The following is a 20,304-nucleotide window of genomic DNA, read 5'->3' as shown; positions in this document are numbered from 1 at the left end:
TGTGTGTGTGTGTGTGTGTGTGTGTGTGTGTGTGTGTGTGTGTGTGTGTGTGTGTGTGTGTGTGTGTGTGTGTGTGTGTGTGGTGTGTGTGTGTGTGTGTGTGTGTGTTGTGTGTGTGTGTGTGGTGTGTGTGTGTGTGGTGTGTGTGTGTGTGTGTGCAGTTCCAGGAAACTGAAGCTAAGAGAGAGGCAAAAGACAGGAGACGTTTTCTCTCTGGAGAAACAACTGATGGAGCGTCATCAGCCAGGAAGGGCCATCAACACTTCAGATACACACACACACGCATGCACACACACACACACACATAAGGTATACACACACCCCGATCCTTTCTCCTTTAAAGAACATTTGCTTCCCCTACACGGCCACCTCTATTTCTAATCCTCTCTCTCTTTCTGGTGGGGGGGCGGGCTCAGTCATGCAGGCAAGAGGCTTAATTGGTTAATTGTGATGAATGAGCTGTCCATCAGGCAGACCACAGGTGGTGTGCGCATGTGTGCGTGCGTGTGTTTGTGTTGAACAGCTGGAGAGGCCAGGCCTTGAGCTGCCAGCTAACACGATTACAGAGAGACATACTCCAGACCTCTCTCAATCTCTCCCTCCCCCCTTCCGTCTCTCCATCTTTCTCTCCATCTCCAATTCCCGCCCTCCTCCTCTCTCCGCCTTTCTGTTCATTTTCTCCTTCCCTCAATCTTTCAATGACTCCTTCCCTCCCTTCTTCTCGACCTCTCCTCCTCCTGTTCTTTCCTGAGTCTATGCCCTACTGAAGGAAATTAACTAGGAAGTGATGCTATCTGGGAAGGTTGTCTTTACTCTGTCTGAGATGATGGAGAGAGAGAGAGGAGGAGGATAGATGGAGAGAGAGAGAGAGAGGAGGAGAGATGGAGAGAGATGGGGGAGAGCTGGAGAGAGAGGGGGAGGAGGAGAGGAGGAGAGAGAGAGGAGGAGAGATGGAGAGAGAGAGAGGAGGAGAGATGGAAGAGAGGAGGAGGAGAGATGGATGGAGGGAGAGAGAGGAGGAGACATGGAGGAGAGATGAGGAGAGGAGGAGAGATTGAGAGAGAGGAGGAGAGATGAGAAAGGGAGGAGGATGAGAGATGGGGAGAGAGAAGAGGAGGAGAGATGGGAGAAAGGAGGAGGAGAGATGGGAGAGGGGAGCAGGAGAGATGGAGAGAGAGGAGGAGAAGGAGAGATAGGAAAAGAGAGGAGGAGGAGTAATGGGGAGAGAGAGGAGGAGGAGAGATGAGGAGGAGAGATGGAGAGATGGGGAGAGCTGGAGAGGGAGGAGGAGGAGGAGAGCTGGAGAGAGAGAGGAGGAGAGATGGGAGAGAGGAGGAGTAGAGATGGGAGAGAGGAGGAGTAGAAATGAGAGAGAGGAGGAGAGATGGCTGAGGGAGAGAGAGGAGGAGACACAGAGAGCTGTAGAGAGGAGGAGAGATGGGAGCGAGGAGAAGGAGAGATGGAGAGATGGAGAGAGAGGAGGAGAGATGAGAAAGAGAGGAGGACGAGAGATGGGGAGAGAGAGGAGGAGGAGAGATGGAGGGAGAGAGGAGGAGGAGAGATGGGGAGAGAGAGGAGGAGGAGAGATGGGGAGAAAGTAGGAGGAGAGATGGGAGAGGGGAGGAGGAGAGATGGCGAGATGGGGAGAGAAGAGCAATAGAGAGGAGATGGAGAGAGAGAGGAGGAGGAGGAGATGATAGAGAGAGGTGGAGAGATGGAGAGATGGAGAGATGGGTGAAGGGAGAGGGAGTGAAGGGAGAGAGAGAGGAGAGCTGGAGAGCTGGAGAGAGGATGAGAGATGGAGAGAGAGGAGGAGGAGGAGAGATGGACAGAGAGGAGGAGAGATGGTGAGAAGAGGAGAGATGAAAGAGAGGAGGAGAGATGGGAGAGAGGAGGAGGAGAGATGGAGAGATGGAGAGAGAGAGGATGAGAGATGAGAGAGGAGGAGAGGTGGAGAGAGGAGGAGCGATGGATGAGGATAGATGAGAGAGAGGAGGAGAGATGGAGAGATGGAGAGATGTAAAGAGAGAAGGAGAGATGGAGTGAGAGGAGGATCAGAGAGGGAGTGAGAGGAGGAGGAGAGAGAGAAGAGGGGAGATGGGGAGAGAGGAGCGATGGGGAGATAGAGAGTAGATCGAGAGGGAGAGGAGGAGGAGGCGAGATGGAGGAGGAGCGAGGGAGAGATGGAAAGAGAGGAGGAGAGATGGAGTGAGAGGAGGAGGAGAGATGGAGAGAGAGAGGAGGAGAGATGAGAGAGAGAGAGGAGGAGATATGGAGCGAGATAGGATGAGATATGAGAGAGAAGAGGAGGAGGAGAGAGAGAGAAGGAGGAGAGATGGAGAGAGAGGTGGAGGAGAGATGGAGGAAAGATAGAGGAGAGATGGAGAAGCGATGTTGAGAGAGTGGAGAGAGAGGAGAGATGGAGAGAGAGGAGGAGATATGGAGAGAGAGGAGGAGGAGAGGTGGAGAGGGAGAGGAGGAGAGATGGAGAGAGAGAGGAGGAGATATGGAGAGAGAAGAGGAGAGATGGAGAGGGAGAGGAGGAGAGATGGAGAGAGAGAGAGGAGAGATGGAGAGAGAGGAGGAGGAGAGATGGAGAGATAGGAGGAGGAGAGATGGAGAGAGAGGAATAGGAGAGATGACTTTGAGTACAACAAGGTAGAGGCCAGTAAATAGCTGATATTAAATTGTGGCTCCATGGATGCTTTGTATCGATCGCTGGGCCACAGATAGAGATTGTGTTTAGTGAGGCTTCTGTGTCTGCGGTTGCTAGGTACCTTGTACCACTCCAGAGCTGCACAGTAGTTGTCTAATGGCAATAACAACCCTACTGCAACACAACAGTGGAAGGACATGTGGCACTATGTGAATGTGTTCTGTTTAGAATGTCTGGTGATGTTCTGGTCCACTATGTGAATGTGTTCTGTTTAGAATGTCTGGTGATGTGTTCTAGGTTGTTGTGCTTGTAGTCACAGCCAGTGGACCCTGCTGCTGTTCCTCGTGACAAGACAAACACATTCACATAGTGGACCAGAACATCACCAGACATTCTAAATGTCACGAGGAACAGCAGCAGGGTCCACTGGCTGTGACTACAAGCACAACAACCTAGAACACCACCATTATCCGTGGGAATTCTAGGATGTGTAGTCTGGCAGAAAGCAGAGCACATTGCATGCTGGGAGCTGTAGTCCAGGCAGTGCAGTAGTCGAGGTCTCTCTGTGGCTGATGTGATGAATGGTGGTTGTTGCCGTGGCAAATTGTCCTGAAAGCAATCTGAGACACATCACCACGGCGATAAAGGAAGAGCTTATTGATCCCTGTGAAGTAATACAGTGAATATATCACACACACGATCACACACCGACACATGATCACACACACACAGGATATCACACACACACACGGGGGGAAATATCAGCTAGCAGACTGAGGGATGATGGTGATGATCAGCAACAACACAAAGAGAGAGGGGGGTGGGTGAGGGCACACATACACACACATACACACACATACACACACATACACACACAATGACAACTCAAGCTCATGCTTTTTACAAGCACCCAATGACCTGGAGGGATATGAGAGTGACAGAAAGGAAGAGGGGGGGAGAAAGAGAGAGAAAGAGATGAGAGACACACAGAGAGAGAGAGAGAGAGAGAGAGAGAGAGAGAGAGAGAGAAGGAGATGAGAGACAGAGAGAGAGAGAGGGAGAGAGAGAGAGAGAGAGAGAGAAGGAGATGAGAGACAGAGAGAGAGAGAGACAGAGATGAGAGACACACAGAGAGAGAGAAGGAGATGAGAGAGAGAGCGACAGAGATGAGAGACAGAGAGAGAGAGACAGATGAGAGACACAGAGAGAGAGAGCGACAGAGATGAGAGACACAGAGAGAGAGAGAGAGAGAGAGAGAGAGAAAGAGATGAGAGACACAGAGAGAGAGAGAGAGAGACAGAGATGAGAGATGAGATCCCTTTTAGACAATTTCCTGGGTAAAACATTCCACTGTAATAGTGAAGGTGTAAACTTGGCAGTAGAAAATCTTAACAGTATATTTGACCTCTCAGCTTCCCTATCAAATCTAAAAATCTCAAATAGAAAACCGAAGAAAATTAACAATAATGACAAATGGTTTGATGAAGAATGCAAAAATCTTAGAAAGAAATTGAGAAACCTGTCCAACCAAAAACATAGAGACCCGGAAAACCTGAGTCTACGCCTTCACTATGGTGAATCACTAAAACAATACAGAAATACACTACGGAAAAGGAAGGAACAGCATGTCAGAAATCAGCTCAATGCAATTGAAGAATCCATGGACTCTAACCACTTCTGGGAAAATTGGAAAACACTAAACAAACAACAACACGAAGAATTATCTATCCAAAATGGAGATGTATGGGTAAACCACTTCTCCAATCTTTTTGGCTCTATAACAAAGAATAAAGAGCAAAAACATATACATGATCAAACACAGATCTTAGAATCAACTATTAAAGACTACCAGAACCCACTGGATTCTCCAATTACATTGAAAGAGTTACAGGACAAAATAAAAACCCTCCAACCCAAAAAGGCCTGTGGTGTTGATGGTATCCTCAATGAAATGATCAAATATACAGACAACAAATTCCAATTGGCTATACTAAAACTCTTTAACATCATACTTAGCTCTGGCATCTTCCCCAATATTTGGAACCAAGGACTGATCACCCCAATCCACAAAAGTGGAGACAAATTTGACCCCAATAACTACCGTGGAATATGTGTCAACAGTAACCATTGGGAAAATCCTCTGCATTATTATTAACAGCAGACTCGTACATTTCCTCAATGAAAACAATGTACTGAGCAAATGTCAAATTGGCTTTTTACCAAATTACCGTACAACAGACCATGTATTCACCCTGCACACCCTAATTGACAACCAAACAAACCAAAACAAAGGCAAAGTCTTCTCATGCTTTGTTGATTTCAAAAAAGCAAATTCCATCTAGACACTGTTGCCCTAGAGCACACAAAAAACTATACATACCTTGGCCTAAACATCAGCACCACAGGTAACTTCCACAAAGCTGTGAACGATCTGAGAGACAAGGCAAGAAGGGCATTCTATGCCATCAAAAGAAACATAAATTTCAACATACCAATTAGGATTTGGCTAAAAATACTTGAATCAGTCATAGAGCCCATTGCCCTTTACGGTTGTGAGGTCTGGGGTCTGCTCACCAACCAAGACTTCACAAAATGGGACAAACACCAAATTGAGACTCTGCACGCAGAATTCTGCCAAAATATCCTCCGTGTACAACGTAGAACACCAAATAATGCATGCAGAGCAGAATTAGGCCGATACCCACTAATTATCAAAATCCAGAAAAGAGCTGTTAAATTCTACAACCACCTAAAAGGAAGCGATTCACAAACCTTCCATAACAAAGCCATCACCTACAGAGAGATGAACCTGGAGAAGAGTACCCTAAGCAAGCTGGTCCTGGGGCTCTGTTCACAAACACAAACACACACTACAGAGCCCCAGGATAGCAGCACAATTAGACCCAACCAAATCATGAGAAAACAAAAAGATAACTACTTAACACATTGGAAAGAATTAACAAAAAAACAGAGCAAACTAGAATGCTATTTGGCCTTACACAGAGAGTACACAGCGGCAGAATACCTGACCACTGTGACTGACCCAAAATTAAGGAAAGCCTTGACTATGTACAGACTCAGTGAGCATAGCCTTGCTATTGAGAAAGGCTGCCGTAGGCAGACATGGCTCTCAAGAGAAGACAGGCTATGTGCTCACTGCCCACAAAATGAGGTGGAAACTGAGCTGCACTTCCTAACCTCCTGCCCAATGTATGACCATATTAGAGAGACATATTTCCCTCAGATTACACAGATCCACAAAGAATTCGAAAACAAATCCAATTTTGAAAAACTCCCATATCTACTGGGTGAAATTCCACAGTGTGCCATCACAGCAGCAAGATTTGTGACCTGTTGCCACGAGAAAAGGGCAACCAGTGAAGAACAAACACCATTATAAATACAACCCATATTTATGCTTGTTTATTTTATCTTGTGTCCTTTAGCCATTTGTACATTGTTAGAACACTGTATATATATATAATATGACATTTGTAATGTCTTTACTGTTTTGAAACTTCTGTATGTGTAATGTTTACTGTTAATTTTGGTTGTTTTTCACTTTATATATTCACTTTGTATCTTGTCTACCTCACTTGCTTTGGCAATGTTAACACATGTTTCCCATGCCAATAAAGCCCTTGAATTGAATTGAATTGAGAGAGAAGGAGATGAGAGACAGAGATGAGAGACACACAGAGAGAGAGAGAGAGAGAGAGAGAGAGAGAGAGAGAGAGAGAGAGAGAGAGAGAGAGAGAGAAGGAGATGAGAAACACACAGAGAGAGAGAGAAGGAGATGGGAGACACAGAGAGAGAGAGGAGATGAGACAGAGAGAGAGAAGTCTTCTCATGCTTTGTTGATTTCAAAAAAGACTTCGACTCAATTTGGCATGAGGGTCTGCTATACAAACTGATGGAAAGTGGTGTTGGGGGTAAAACATACGACATTATAAAATCCATGTACACAAACAACAAGTGTGTGGTTAAAATTGGCAAAAAACACACACCTTTCTTCACACATGGTCGTGGGGTGAGACAGGGATGCAGCTTAAGCCCCACCCTCTTCAACATATATATCAACGAATTGGCATGGGCACTAGAAAAGTCTGCAGCACCCGGCCTCACCCTACTAGAATCCGAAGTCAAATGTCTGCTGTTTGCTGATGATCTGGTGCTTCTGTCACCAACCAAGGAGGGCCTACAGCAGCACCTAGATCTTATGCACAGATTCTGTCAGACCTGGGCCCTGACAGTAAATCTCAGTAAGACCAAAATAATGGTGTTCCAAAAAAGGTCCAGTCACCAGGACCACAAATACAAATTCCATCTAGACACTGTTGCCCTAGAGCACACAAAAAGCTATACATACCTTGGCCTAAACATCAGCGCCACAGGTAACTTCCACAAAGCTGTGAACGATCTGAGAGACAAGGCAAGAAGGGCATTCTATGCCATCAAAAGGAACATAAATTTCAACATACCAATTAGGATTTGGCTAAAAATACTTGAATCAGTCATAGAGCCCATTGCCCTTTATGGTTGTGAGGTCTGGGGTCCGCTCACCAACCAAGACTTCACAAAATGGGACAAACACCAAATTGAGACTCTGCACGCAGAATTCTGCAAAAATATCCTCTGTGTACAACGTAGAACACCAAATAATGCATGCAGAGCAGAATTAGGCCGATACCCACTAATTATCCAAATCCAGAAAAGAGCCGTTAAATTCTATAACCACCTAAAAGGAAGCGATTCCCAAACCTTCCACAACAAAGCCATCACCTACAGAGAGATGAACCTGGAGAAGAGTCCCCTAAGCAAGCTGGTCCTGGGGCTCTGTTCACAAACACAAACACACCCTACAGAGCCCCAGGACAGCAGCACAATTAGACCCAACCAAATCATGAGAAAACAAAAAGATAATTACTTAAGAATTAACAAAAAAACAGAGCAAACGAGAATGCTATTTGGCCCTACACAGAGAGTACACAGCAGCAGAATACCTGACCACTGTGACTGACCCAAAATACAGGAATGCTTTGACTATGTACAGACTCAGTGAGCATAGCCTTGCTATTGAGAAAGGCTGCCACAGGCAGATCGGGCTCTCAAGAGAAGACAGGCTATGTGCTCACTGCCCACAAAATGAGGTGGAAACTGAGCTGCACTTCCTAACCTCCTGCCCAATGTATGACCATATTAGAGAGACATATTTCCCTCAGATTACATAGATCCACAAAGAATTCGAAAACAAATCCAATTTTGAAAAACTCCCATATCTACTGGGTGAAATTCCACAGTGTGCCATCACAGCAGCAAGATTTGTGACCTGTTGCCACAAGAAAAGGGCAACCTGTGAAGAACAAACACCATTGTAAATACAACCCATATTTATGCTTATTTATTTGATCTTGTGTCCTTTAACCATTTGTACATTGTTAAAACACTGTATATATATAATATGACATTTGTAATGTCTTTATTGTTTTGAAACTTGTAATGTTTACTGTTAATTTTTATTGTTTATTTCACTTTATATATTCACTTTATATATTATCTACCTCACTTGCTTTGGCAATGTTAACACGTTTCCCATGCCAATAAAGCCCTTGAATTGAATTGAGAGAGACAGATGAGAGACACAGAGAGAGAGCGAAGAAGATGAGAGAGAGAGAAGGAGATGAGAGACACACAGAGACAGGAGGGACAAAGGTTTTTGACCTTTGACCCTGTTGTTTCCAGGCACGTTCCCCCTAGATGACTCATGACTGGCCTCTGGCTACAGCACTATCTCTGTTTGGAGAGGGCTAAAACACTATCTCTGTTTGGAGACGGCTACAACCCTATCTCTGTTTGGAGAGGGCTACAACACTATCTCTGTTTGGAGAGGGCTACAACACCATCTCTGTTTGGAGAGGGCTACAACTCTATCTCTGTTTGGAGAGGGCTACAACACTATCTCTGTTTGGAGAGGGCTAAAACACTATCTCTGTTTGGAGAGGACTACAACCCTATCTCTGTTTGGAGAGGGCTACAACACTATCTCTGTTTGGAGAGGGCTACAACACTATCTCTGTTTGGAGAGGGCTACAACACTATCTCTGTTTGGAGAGGGCTACAACCCTATCTCTGTTTGGAGAGGGCTACAACCCCATCTCTGTTTGGAGAGGGGCAAGGAACTATTGGGCTTTACTCGGTATCTCTCGCTCTCTCTCTCTCACACACACACACACACACACACACACACACACACACACACACACACACACACACACACACACACACACACACACACACACACACACACACACACACACACACACACACACACACACACACACACACACACACAGGAAGGAGTAGATTGATCCTTGTTCAGCTCTCAGTCTAGAAGTGAATGTGGAGGATGATCCTCTTCTTATCACACTATAGTCATCTACCCTAGCAGACCTGAGTACCTCAGGCCTGTGTTCTGTGTGTGTGTGTGTGTCTTCTTCTTTGTGTCGTCTGTGGGTGCGTATTGTCCTTGTTCTGGACCATGTCCTTTGAGGGATGTCAGTGTGTTTTTCTGCCTGAGTCAGTCTCAGTTAGCTAACACAGACACTCTCTCCTGGAGGTTACAATGGCATTGTCTGTTTAACACACACAGTAGTAAGTCAGACTGGCTCTCCGAAGTACAGCCTGTGGGCGTCCGTATTCATCTTCATGACAATCAACTCTCTCCTTCTCTTAATTTATCTCTCTACCACCTCTCATCTCTCATTCTCTCAATCCATCTCTACCACCTCTCATCTCTCATTCTCTCAATCCATCTCTCAATCCATCTCGCCATCTCTCTAACAACTCTCATCTCTCATTCTCTCAATCCATCTCTACCAACTCTCATCTCTCATTCTCTCAATCCATCTCGCCATCTCTCTACCAACTCTCATCTCTCATTCTCTCAATCCATCTCTACCAACTCATCTCTCATTCTCTCAATCCAACTCTCCATCTCTACCACCTCATCTCTGATTCTCTGACTCCTGACAGATTCTCTCAATCCATCTCTCCATCTCTCTACCAACTCTCATCTCTCATTCTCTCAATCCTTCTCTACCAACTCTCATCTGAAATTCTCTCAATCCATCTCTCTACCACCTCTCATCTCTCATTCTCTCAATCCATCTCTCCATCTCTCATCTCTCATTCTCTCAATCCATCTCTCTACCACCTCTCATCTCTCATTCTCTCAATCCATCTCTCTACCACTTCTCATCTCTCATTCTCTCAATCCCTCTCGCCATCTCTCTACCACCTCTCACTCTCTCAATCCATCTCTCCATCTCTCTACCACCTCTCATCTCTCATTCTCTCAATCCATCTCTCTACCACCTCTCATCTCTCACTCTCTCAATCCATCTCTCCATCTCTCTACCACCTCTCATCTCTCACTCTCTCAATCCATCTCTCCATCTCTCTACCAACTCTCATCTCTCATTCTCTCAATCCATCTCTACCAACTCATCTCTCATTCTCTCAATCCAACTCTCCATCTCTCATCTCTCATTCTCTCAATCATCTCTCCATCTCTACCACCTCATCTCTGATTCTCTCAATCCATCTCTCCATCTCTCTACCAACTCTCATCTCTCATTCTCTCAATCCTTCTCTACCAACTCTCATCTGAAATTCTCTCAATCCATCTCTCTACCACCTCTCATCTCTCATTCTCTCAATCCATCTCTCCATCTCTCTACCAACTCTCATCTCGCATTCTCTCAATCCATCTCTCTACCACCTCTCATCTCTCATTCTCTCAATCCATCTCTCTACCACTTCTCATCTCTCATTCTCTCAATCCCTCTCGCCATCTCTCTACCACCTCTCACTCTCTCAATCAATCTCTCCATCTCTCTACCACCTCTCATCTCTCATTCTCTCAATCCATCTCTCCATCTCTCTACCACCTCTCATCTCTCACTCTCTCAATCCATCTCTCCATCTCTCTACCACCTCTCATCTCTCACTCTCTCAATCCATCTCTCCATTTCTCTACCAACTCTCCTTCTCTCCTTCTGTCTCTTATTTTCCTCAACCCCCATCTCCCCTTCTAACTATACCTCCATGAATGCTAACTCAACCTCCTTAATCTCTCCATTCATCTCTCCATCTCTTCCTCTCTTTCCATCTCTTCATCTATCGTTCAGTCCCTCTATCTGTGTACTAGTGAGAATCATGTCATGTTGCTGGTACTTTGACGGGTGGAGTGTGCTGTTACGACAGCGGGAGATGGATCGATGGGTTTCTCTGTCACAGAGTGGACACACACACACAACTCATTCGGTGGTTGTTGAGACACTGCAGCCTCCTCTGAGATATGAAGACATGTAGTATTGTAATGTCTCGGTGGGTTTCCGGCAGCTGGTACCCAACTTTCCTGTCTGTTATTTCTCTTCTCTTTCTCCTCCCTCACTCACTCCTGCCCCCTCCCTCACCCATCGTGCCTCCTTCCTCCCTTCTGCCCAGGGGGTGAGTCGGTGTGTGAGTGTGTGTTTGGTTGCTGGGGTAATGGTGGAGTAAGGTAGGCAAGGCTCTCCTCCGTGGGCGAGGTGTGTGTTAGAGAGAGAGAGGCTCAGATCCATGCTAACCTGATTTAGCTTTGGCCGCGCCGGGGAGGCTAACATGATTACCTCTGGCTAATGGCCCTACTGACTGAGAGAGGGGGATGAGAGGGAGTGGGGAGGATAGCCTTCAATAATTATCCCCCTCCCTCCCCAGGCATTGATGGATACAACTTTAGAGGTCTCTGTTCTGCTCTCTCGCTCTCCCTCTTTCTCTGCTCTGCTCTCTCTTTCCACCAAGTGCTCCTGATCCTGCTCTCTTCCCTCACACTACCTCCTTTATCATACTTCCTCTGCAACCCCTCCCTTTGTCCCTCTATTTCTCTCTCTAGCATCTCTCTCTCTCTCTCTCTCTCTCTCTTCCTCTCTCTCTCTCTCTTCCTCTCTCTTCCTCTCTCTCCCTCTCCCTCTCCCTCTCCCTCTCCCTCTCCCTCTCCCTCTCTCTCTCTCTCTCTCTCTGTCTACAGCGATCAGGAGGTAGGAGAATGGATGGAATGATGAAGAACATCCCCTTGTCATCCTCTTCCTAGGCTCCTCTGGAATCGGTAACTCTTCTTTTCATCCCTCTCTCTTCATCCTTCGTTCCACTCATTTGTACCACTCAGCTGTGATGTCATGGAGCCTCTCTATAGCAGTATCCTGGTTAAAAGATCAGGAGAAGCCACACTTTAGTAGCTCCAATACAATCATTTATTCACCAACGTTTCCACAGCAAGCTCTCTTCATCAGGGTTTCCTATCAAACACTGCAGGTCACCAGTGTATACAGTTGAAGTCGAAAGTTTACATACACCTTAGCCAAATACATTTCAACTCAGTTTTTCAAAAATTCCCTGTCTTAGGTCAGTTTGGATCACCACTTTATTTTAAAAATGATTAATATCAGCTTTTATTTCTTTCATCACATTCCCAGTGGGTCAGAAGTTAACATATATTCAATTAGTATTTCGTAGCATTGCCTTTAAATGGTTTAACTTCGGTCAAACATTTTGGGTAGCCTTCCACAAGCTTCCCACAATATGTTGGGGGAATTTTGGCCCATTCCTCCTGACAGAGCTGGTGTAACCGAGTCAGGTTTGTAGGCCTCCTTTGCTCTCACACTCTTTTTCAGTTCTGCCCACAAATATTCTATAGGATTGAGGTCAGGGCTTTGTGATGGCCATTCCAATACCTTGACTTTGTTGTCCTTAAGCCATTTTGAAGAAACTTTGGAAGTATGCTTGGGGTCATTGTCCATTTGGAAGACCCATATGCAACCAAGCTTTAACTTCCTGACGGATGTCTTGAGTTGTTGCTTCAATATATCCACATAATTTTCCTGCCTCATGATGCCATCTATTTTGTGAAGTGCACCAGTCTCTCCTGCAGCAAAGCACTCCCACAACATGATGCTGCCACCCCCATGCTTCACGGTTGGGATGATGTTCGTCGGCTTGCAAGCCCCCCCCTTTTCCTCCAAACATAACGATGGTCATTATGGCCAAACAGTTCTATTGTTGTTTCATCAGACCAGAGGACATTTCTCCCAAAAATATGATATGTTTCCCCATGTGCCGTTGCAAATCATAGTCTGGCTTTTTTATGGCAGTTTTGGAGCAGTGACCACTTCCTTGCTGAGTGGCCTTTCAGGTTATGTCGATATAGGACAACTTTTACTGTGGATATAGATACTTTTGTACCTGTTTCCTCCAGCATCATCACAAGATCCTTTGCTGTTGTTCTTGGATTGATTTGCACTTTTCTCACCAAAGTACGTTCATCTCTAGGAGACAGAATGCACTTCCTTCCTGAGCAGTATGACGGCTGCGTGGTCCCATGGTGTTTATACTTGCGTTCTATTGTTTGTACAGATGAACGTGGTACCTTCAGGCATTTGGAAATTACTCCCAATGATGAACCAGACTTGTGGAGGTCTACAATTTTTTTTCTGAGGTCTTGGCTGATTTCTTTTGATTTTCCCATGATGTCAAGCAAAGAGGCACTGAGTTTGAAGATAGGCCTAGAAATACATCCTCAGGTACACCTCCAACTGACTCAAATGATGTCAATTAGCCTATCAGAAGCTTCTAAAGCCATGACATAATTGTCTGGACAGTCAAATTAGTGTATGTAAACTTCTGACCCCCTGGAATTGTGATACAGTGGGAGGGGGGAGGCAGCATGATGTTGTGGGGCTGCTTTGCTGCAGGAGGGACTGGTGAACTTCACAAAATAGATGGCGTCATGAGGCAGGAAAATTATGTGGATATATTGAAGCAACAACTCAATACATCAGTCAGGAAGTTAAAGCTTGGTTGCATATGGGTCTTCCAAATGGACAATGACCCCAAGCATACTTCCACAGTTGTGGCAAAATGGCTTAAGGACAACAAAGTCAAGGTATTGGAGTGGCCATCACAAAGCCCTGACCTCAATCCTATAGAACATTTGTGGGCTGAACTGAAAAAGCGTGTGTGAGCAAGGAGGCCTACAAACCTGACTCAGTCACACCAGCTCTGTCAGCAGGAATGGGCCAAAATTCACCCAACTTATTGTGGGAAGATTGTGGAATGCTACTGAAAATGTTTGACCCAAGCTAAACATTCAATAGGCAATGCTACCAAATACTAATTGAGTGTATGTAAACTTCTGACCCACTGGGAATGTGATGAAAGAAATAAAAGCTTAAATAAATCCTTCTCTCTACTATTATTTTGACATTTCACATTCTTAAAATAAAGTGGTGATCCTAACTGACCTAAAACAGGGAATATTTCCTAGGATTGAATGTCAGGAATAGTGACTTCAACTGTAGGTATCATGTCAAACACTGCATGTCACCAGTGTATACGGTATATACAGTGGGGCAAAAAAGTATTTAGTCAGCCACCAATTGTGCAAGTTCTCCCACTTAAAAAGATGAGAGAGGCCTGTAATTTATCATAGGTACACTTCAACTATGACAGACTAAATGACATTGTAGGATTTGTAATGAATTTATTCGCAAATTATGGTGGAAAATAAGTATTTGGTCAATAACAAAAGTTTATCTCAATACTTTGTTATATACCCTTTGTTGGCAATGACAGAGGTCAAACGTTTTCTGTAAGTCTTCACAAGGTTTTCACACACTGTTGCTGGTATTTTGGCCCATTCCTCCATGCAGATCTCCTCTAGAGCAGTGATGTTTTGGGGCTGTTGCTGGGCAACACAGACTTTCAACTCCCTCCAAAGATTTTCTATGGGGTTGAGATCTGGAGACTGGCTAGGCCACTCCAGGACCTTGAAATGCTTCTTACGAAGACACTCCTTCGTTGCCCGGGCAGTGTGTTTGGGATCATTGTCATGCTGAAAGACCTAGCCACGTTTCATCTTCAATGCCCTTGCTGATGGGAAGGAGGTTTTCACTCAAAATCTCACGATACATGGCCCCATTAATTATTTCCTTTACACGGATAAGTCGTCCTGGTCCCTTTGCAGAGAAACAGCCCCAAAGCATGATGTTTCCACCCCCATGCTTCACAGTAGGTATGGTGTTCTTTGGATGCAACACAGCATTCTTTGTCCTCCAAACACGACGAGTTGAGTTTTTACCAAAAAGTTATATTTTAGTTTCATCTGACCATATGACATTCTCCCAATCTTCTTCTGGATCATCCAAATGCTCTCTAGCAAACTTCAGACGGGCCTGGATATGTACTGGCTTAAGCAGGGGGACACGTCTGGCACTGCAGGATTTGAGTCCCTGGCGGCGTGGTGTGTTACTGAAGGTAGGCTTTGTTACTTTGGTCCCAGCTCTCTGCAGGTCATTCACTAGGTCCCCCCGTGTGGTTCTGGGATTTTTGCTCACCGTTCTTGTGATCATTTTGACCCCACAGGGTGTGATCTTGCGTGGAGCCCCAGATCATGGGAGATTATCAGTGGTCTTGTATGTCTTCCATTTCCTAATAATTGCTCCCACAGTTGATTTCTTCAAACCAAGCTGCTTACCTATTGCAGATTCAGTCTTCCCAGCCTGGTGCAGGTCTACAATTTTGTTTCTGGTGTCCTTTGAAACCCCTTTGTCTTGGCCATAGTGGAGTTTGGAGTGTGACTGTTTGAGGTTGTGGACAGGTGTCTTTTATACGGATAACAAGTTCAAACAGATGCCATTAATACAGGTAACGAGTGGAGGACAGAGGAGCCTCTTAAAGAAGAAGTTACAGGTCTGTGAGAGCCAGAAATCTTGCTTGTTTGTAGGTGACCAAATACTTATTTTCCACCATAATTTGCAAATAAATTCATAAAAAATCCTACAATGTGATTTTCTAGATTTATTTTCTCATTTTGTCTGTCATAGTTGAAGTGTACCTATGATGAAAATTACAGGCCTCTCTCATCTTTTTAAGTGGGAGAACTTGCACAATTGGTGGCTGACTAAATACTTTTTTGCCCCACTGTAAGTTTCATGTCAAATACTGCCGGTCACTAGTATATATATATATACAGGTTTCATTAGGGTTCTATTGGACACACGCAGGTGATTGTAATCCTGACCAGCTGTGGCATGATGTCATTGGTCAATTTACATATATCAACAGTATATACAAAAGCATGAATGGTTATCAAGGATCATATGTAGCCAACAATTACATCATAAGTAGCCTACAAAATGTTATTTACAATAGCCTTGTTGCCAGATCTGTTTGTGTTTTAGCCTATTCCTCTGCCGTTGGTTGTCATGCCGTGTACAAACAGATCTGGCAACTATGCTATGACTCCACAGCTGACCTCTACTGACCACTCTGACTCAACCACAGCCCTATAGAACTACACTCATTCCAACACACACACACACACACACACACACACACACACACAAACAAACTCACACACACACACACACAAACTCACACACACACACACACAAACTCACACACACACACACACATACACACACACACATACACATACACACACACCCCACTGGGGGGAAAAACACAAGCACACAGAGAGAGAGAGAGAGAGTCAGCAGCAGTTGTTTTGGGTAAGATATGACAGGGTTGAGGGATAGGTGTGTGTGTGTGTGTGTGTGTGTGTGTGTGTGTGTGTGTGTGTGTGTGTGTGTGTGTGTGTGTGTGTGTGTGTGTGTGTGTGTGTGTGTGTGTGTGTGTGTGTGTGTGTGTGTGTGTGTGTGTGTGTGTGTGTGTGTGTGAGAGAGAGAGAGAGAGATATGACAGGGATGAGGGATAGGTGTGTGTGTGTGTGTGTGTGTGTGTGTGTGTGTGTGTGTGTGTGTGTGTGTGTGTGTGTGTGTGTGTGTGTGTGTGTGTGTGTGTGTGTGTGTGTGTGTGCGTGTGTGTGTGTGTGTGTGCGTGTGTGTGTGTGTGTGTGTGTGTGCATGTGTGTGTGTGTGTGCGTGTGTGTGTGTGTGTGCATGTGTGTGTGTGTGTGTGTGTGTGTGTGTGTGAGAGAGAGAGAGAGAGAGAGATATGACAGGGTTGAGGGATAGGTGTGTGTGTGTGTGTGTGTGTGTGTGTGTGTGTGTGTGTGTGTGTGTGTGTGTGTGTGTGTGTGTGTGTGTGTGTGTGTGTGTGTGTGTGTGTGTGAGAGAGAGAGATATGACAGGGCTGGGAGATAGATGGAGGGAGACAGTGTTCATATTCTCTCTGCCTCCAGCGACAGTGGCCAGGAGACATGAATATTTAACACAGCAAGTCCCCATCTCTCTGTCTGGAGATATTACGCTCACACCATCTATATGAATATAATGCACACAGCATCCATATGAATATAATGCACACAGCATCCATATGGAGATAAACATTTAGAAGAGGAATATTTTACTGCCAACCATTATCCCTGACAGACAGAGAAATACAGGGAGAAATGATGAGAGAGAAAGAGAGAAAGAAAGATGATTGAAGGTTCTGCCAAAACTATTATCAACCAAACCCCTTGTGACTCATCTGTACCTTCTGATATAGGAAAAATGGTTATTGATCCACCAATCAGATAGCAGGGACAACCCCTCATAGCCTATCAGCAGCTCAGAGATCTATCTGAGATTCCACCCAGATCATCATTACAATGTTCATGTGAAATCATCTTTAGCATGTTCAGAGGTTCCATTTATAATCATGTGAGATCATCTTTAGAATGTTCAGAGGTTCCATTTCGAATCATGTGAGATCATTCTTAGAATGTTCAGAGGTTCCATTTCGAATCATGTGAGATCATCTTAAGAATGTTCAGAGGCTTGGTTGAAAGTGGATTTGCGTCAAATCATTGATGTTCAACACTCTGTCCATACTGCACTCTGATTGGTCACTGCTCTCCTCTTCCCACAGGTAAGACTGAGCTGGACAAACAGGTGGCTCGTTATATGGACAACGACCTGAAAAAGGTCTGTGTTACAGTCACACACGTTCACTCATCAACACAGCTAAAATCACATGGTATCAGCAATAGTGATCATATTTTGTGTGTGTTTGTACTACTCAGTAACCACGAGCCTTCTGTTCTCAGGGATTCATCTGTATGGACATGTCCGAATTCCAGGAGAAGCACGAGGTATGATATCATCAACACCACTTTCCCAAAATCAGGAAGAGACTTCATATTCCCACAACCAGGAAGATACTTCATATTCCCACAACCAGGAAGAGACTTCATATTCCCACAGCCAGGAAGATACTTCATATTCCCACAACCAGGAAGATACTTCATATTCCCACAACCAGGAAGAGACTTCATATTCCCAAAATCAGGAAGAGACTTCATGTTCCCACAACCAGGAAGAGACTTCATATTCCCACAACCAAGAAGATACTTCATATTCCCAAAAGCAGGAAGATACTTCATATTCCCACAACCAAGAAGATACTTCATATTCCCAAAAGCAGGAAGAGACTTCATATTCCCACAACCAGGAAGATACTTCATATTCCCAAAAGCAGGAAGAGACTTCATATTCCCACAACCAAGAAGATACTTCATATTCCCAAAAGCAGGAAGAGACTTCATATTCCCACAACCAGGAAGATACTTCATATTCCCAAAATCAGGAAGAGACTTCATGTTCCCACAACCAGGAAGAGACTTCATATTCCCACAACCAAGAAGATACTTCATATTCCCAAAAGCAGGAAGAGACTTCATATTCCCACAACCAGGAAGATACTTCATATTCCCACAACCAGGAAGAGACTTCATATTCCCACAACCAGGAAGAGACTTCATATTCCCAAAATCAGGAAGGTCATTGGGCTGGGATACATGATCTATCTACTGTAGGTGATGGCTTGTCTGGATTTTCTACTGTCATCGTTTGGGTCAGCTTCCCATTCGCTGTCATAAACCGTTTAACCCTGTATTGACTGAGCCTACCTCTCATCTCCTACAATTCAATTCAAGGACATGTGTCCAGGTTCTCACAGAAACACAGACACATGCAGCATCTGAAGGAAGAAACCTCTCACTGTTACCAAAAGGCCCCAAAACATTTTTTTTTGTATCAGAGGAAGTAGTTATCTGACATCATCTTCATATCAATATGCCCATCTACCTCAGTTTTACCTGTTATCATAATTTTGTTCTCAATCTCCTCCTTTTCACCTCTCTCACTTTCTCTCTCTTTCCATCTCCCTCTCCTCTCTCTCCATCTTTCTCGCAATTTCTCTCTCTCTCTCTCTCTCTCTCTCTCTCTCTCTCTCTCTCTCTCTCTCTCTCCATCTCTCTCTCTCTCTCTCTCTCTCTCTCTCTCCCTCTCTCTCTCTCTCCCTCTCTCTCTCTCCCTCTCTCTCTCTCAGGGCCGTCTTACAGATGGGAAGGGGAAGACCATTGAGTGTAAGGACACCATCTTCATCATGACCTTGAGCGTGGCCAGTGACGACATCGCCCAGCATGGAGGCCCAGGAGCTCAGCCGCAGGAAACTGGCCGACAACCTGGGTGAGACACACACACACACACACACACACACTAAACAGTTGATAATTGCTCCTTTTCTCCAGATGAGGTTCAGAAGAGTGATGTCACCATCTCCAGGCAGTTTAAGGGTGCTGTGATTCGCCCCATACTGAAGGTAACTCCTCACCCCCTCGTCCTATACCCAATCACAGCATCTCTGATTGATGAATTCATTGTTTCGGACTGTGTGTGGTTTGTACTCTCCATATGGGTGTTTTTCATTGGCGTGTGTGTTGACTATAGAAACCCACTCAGATCAATATAAGCTGCTCTGCTCTGATCTGATTGTAGTGTTTAACATCACATAAATATTTATATATCAATATCACTCTGTTTCCGTCAGCCAACTCCGCCTCAGAAAACTGATAGGCACATGACTCATCAGTGTGTGTCTGATGAATGGTGATAATAGCCGTTCTTATCAAAGTAACTCCGGAGGGATGTAGCTAGCTATGGCACCCCGGGTAGAAGTTGCCCTTAGGCACAGACCTAGGATCTGCTCAGCCTTCCTAAATCCTAACCTCAACCATCCAGAGAAAAACACCAAGTTGACCTCAGATCAGTGTCCAGTGGTAACTAATTCATCCTAATCTGTTGGAGCTAGATTAACCGGATCTGAGAGCCTCCCGAGTGGCGCAGTGGTCTAAGACACTGCATCACAGTGCTAGCTGTGCCACTAGAGATTCTGGGTTCGAGTCCAGGCTCGGACCGGGAGACCCATGGGAAGGCGCACAATTGGCCCAGCGTCACCCGGGTTAGGAGAGGGATTGGCCCAGCGTCACCCAGGTTAGAGGAGGGATTGGCCCAGCGTCACCCGGGTTAGGGGAGGGATTGGCCCAGCGTCACCCGGGTTAGAGGAGGGATTGGCCCAGCGTCACCCGGGTTAGGGGGGGGATTGGCCCAGCGTCACCCGGGTTAGAGGAGGGATTGGCCCAGCGTCACCCGGGTTAGGGGAGGGATTGGCCCAGCGTCACCCGGGTTAGGGGAGGGATTGGCCCAGCGTCACCCGGGTTAGAGGAGGGATTGGCCCAGCGTCACCCGGGTTAGAGGAGGGATTGGCCCAGCGTCACCCTGGTTAGGGGAAGGATTGGCCCAGCGTCACCCGGGTTAGGGGAGGGA

General features: G+C 45.4%; 1 pseudogene; it reads left to right on the top strand.

The window, feature by feature from the left end:
* The window catches only part of LOC116353717 (caseinolytic peptidase B protein homolog), a 79,352-nt pseudogene that overhangs the window by 53,702 nt on the left and 5,346 nt on the right, over positions 1-20,304 (top strand).

Source organism: Oncorhynchus kisutch, linkage group LG15 (assembly GCF_002021735.2).
Source record: "Oncorhynchus kisutch isolate 150728-3 linkage group LG15, Okis_V2, whole genome shotgun sequence".
NCBI lineage: Eukaryota > Metazoa > Chordata > Actinopteri > Salmoniformes > Salmonidae > Oncorhynchus > Oncorhynchus kisutch.
Note: the sequence above shows the minus strand (reverse complement) of the source record. Positions and strands in the feature narration are given on the sequence as shown.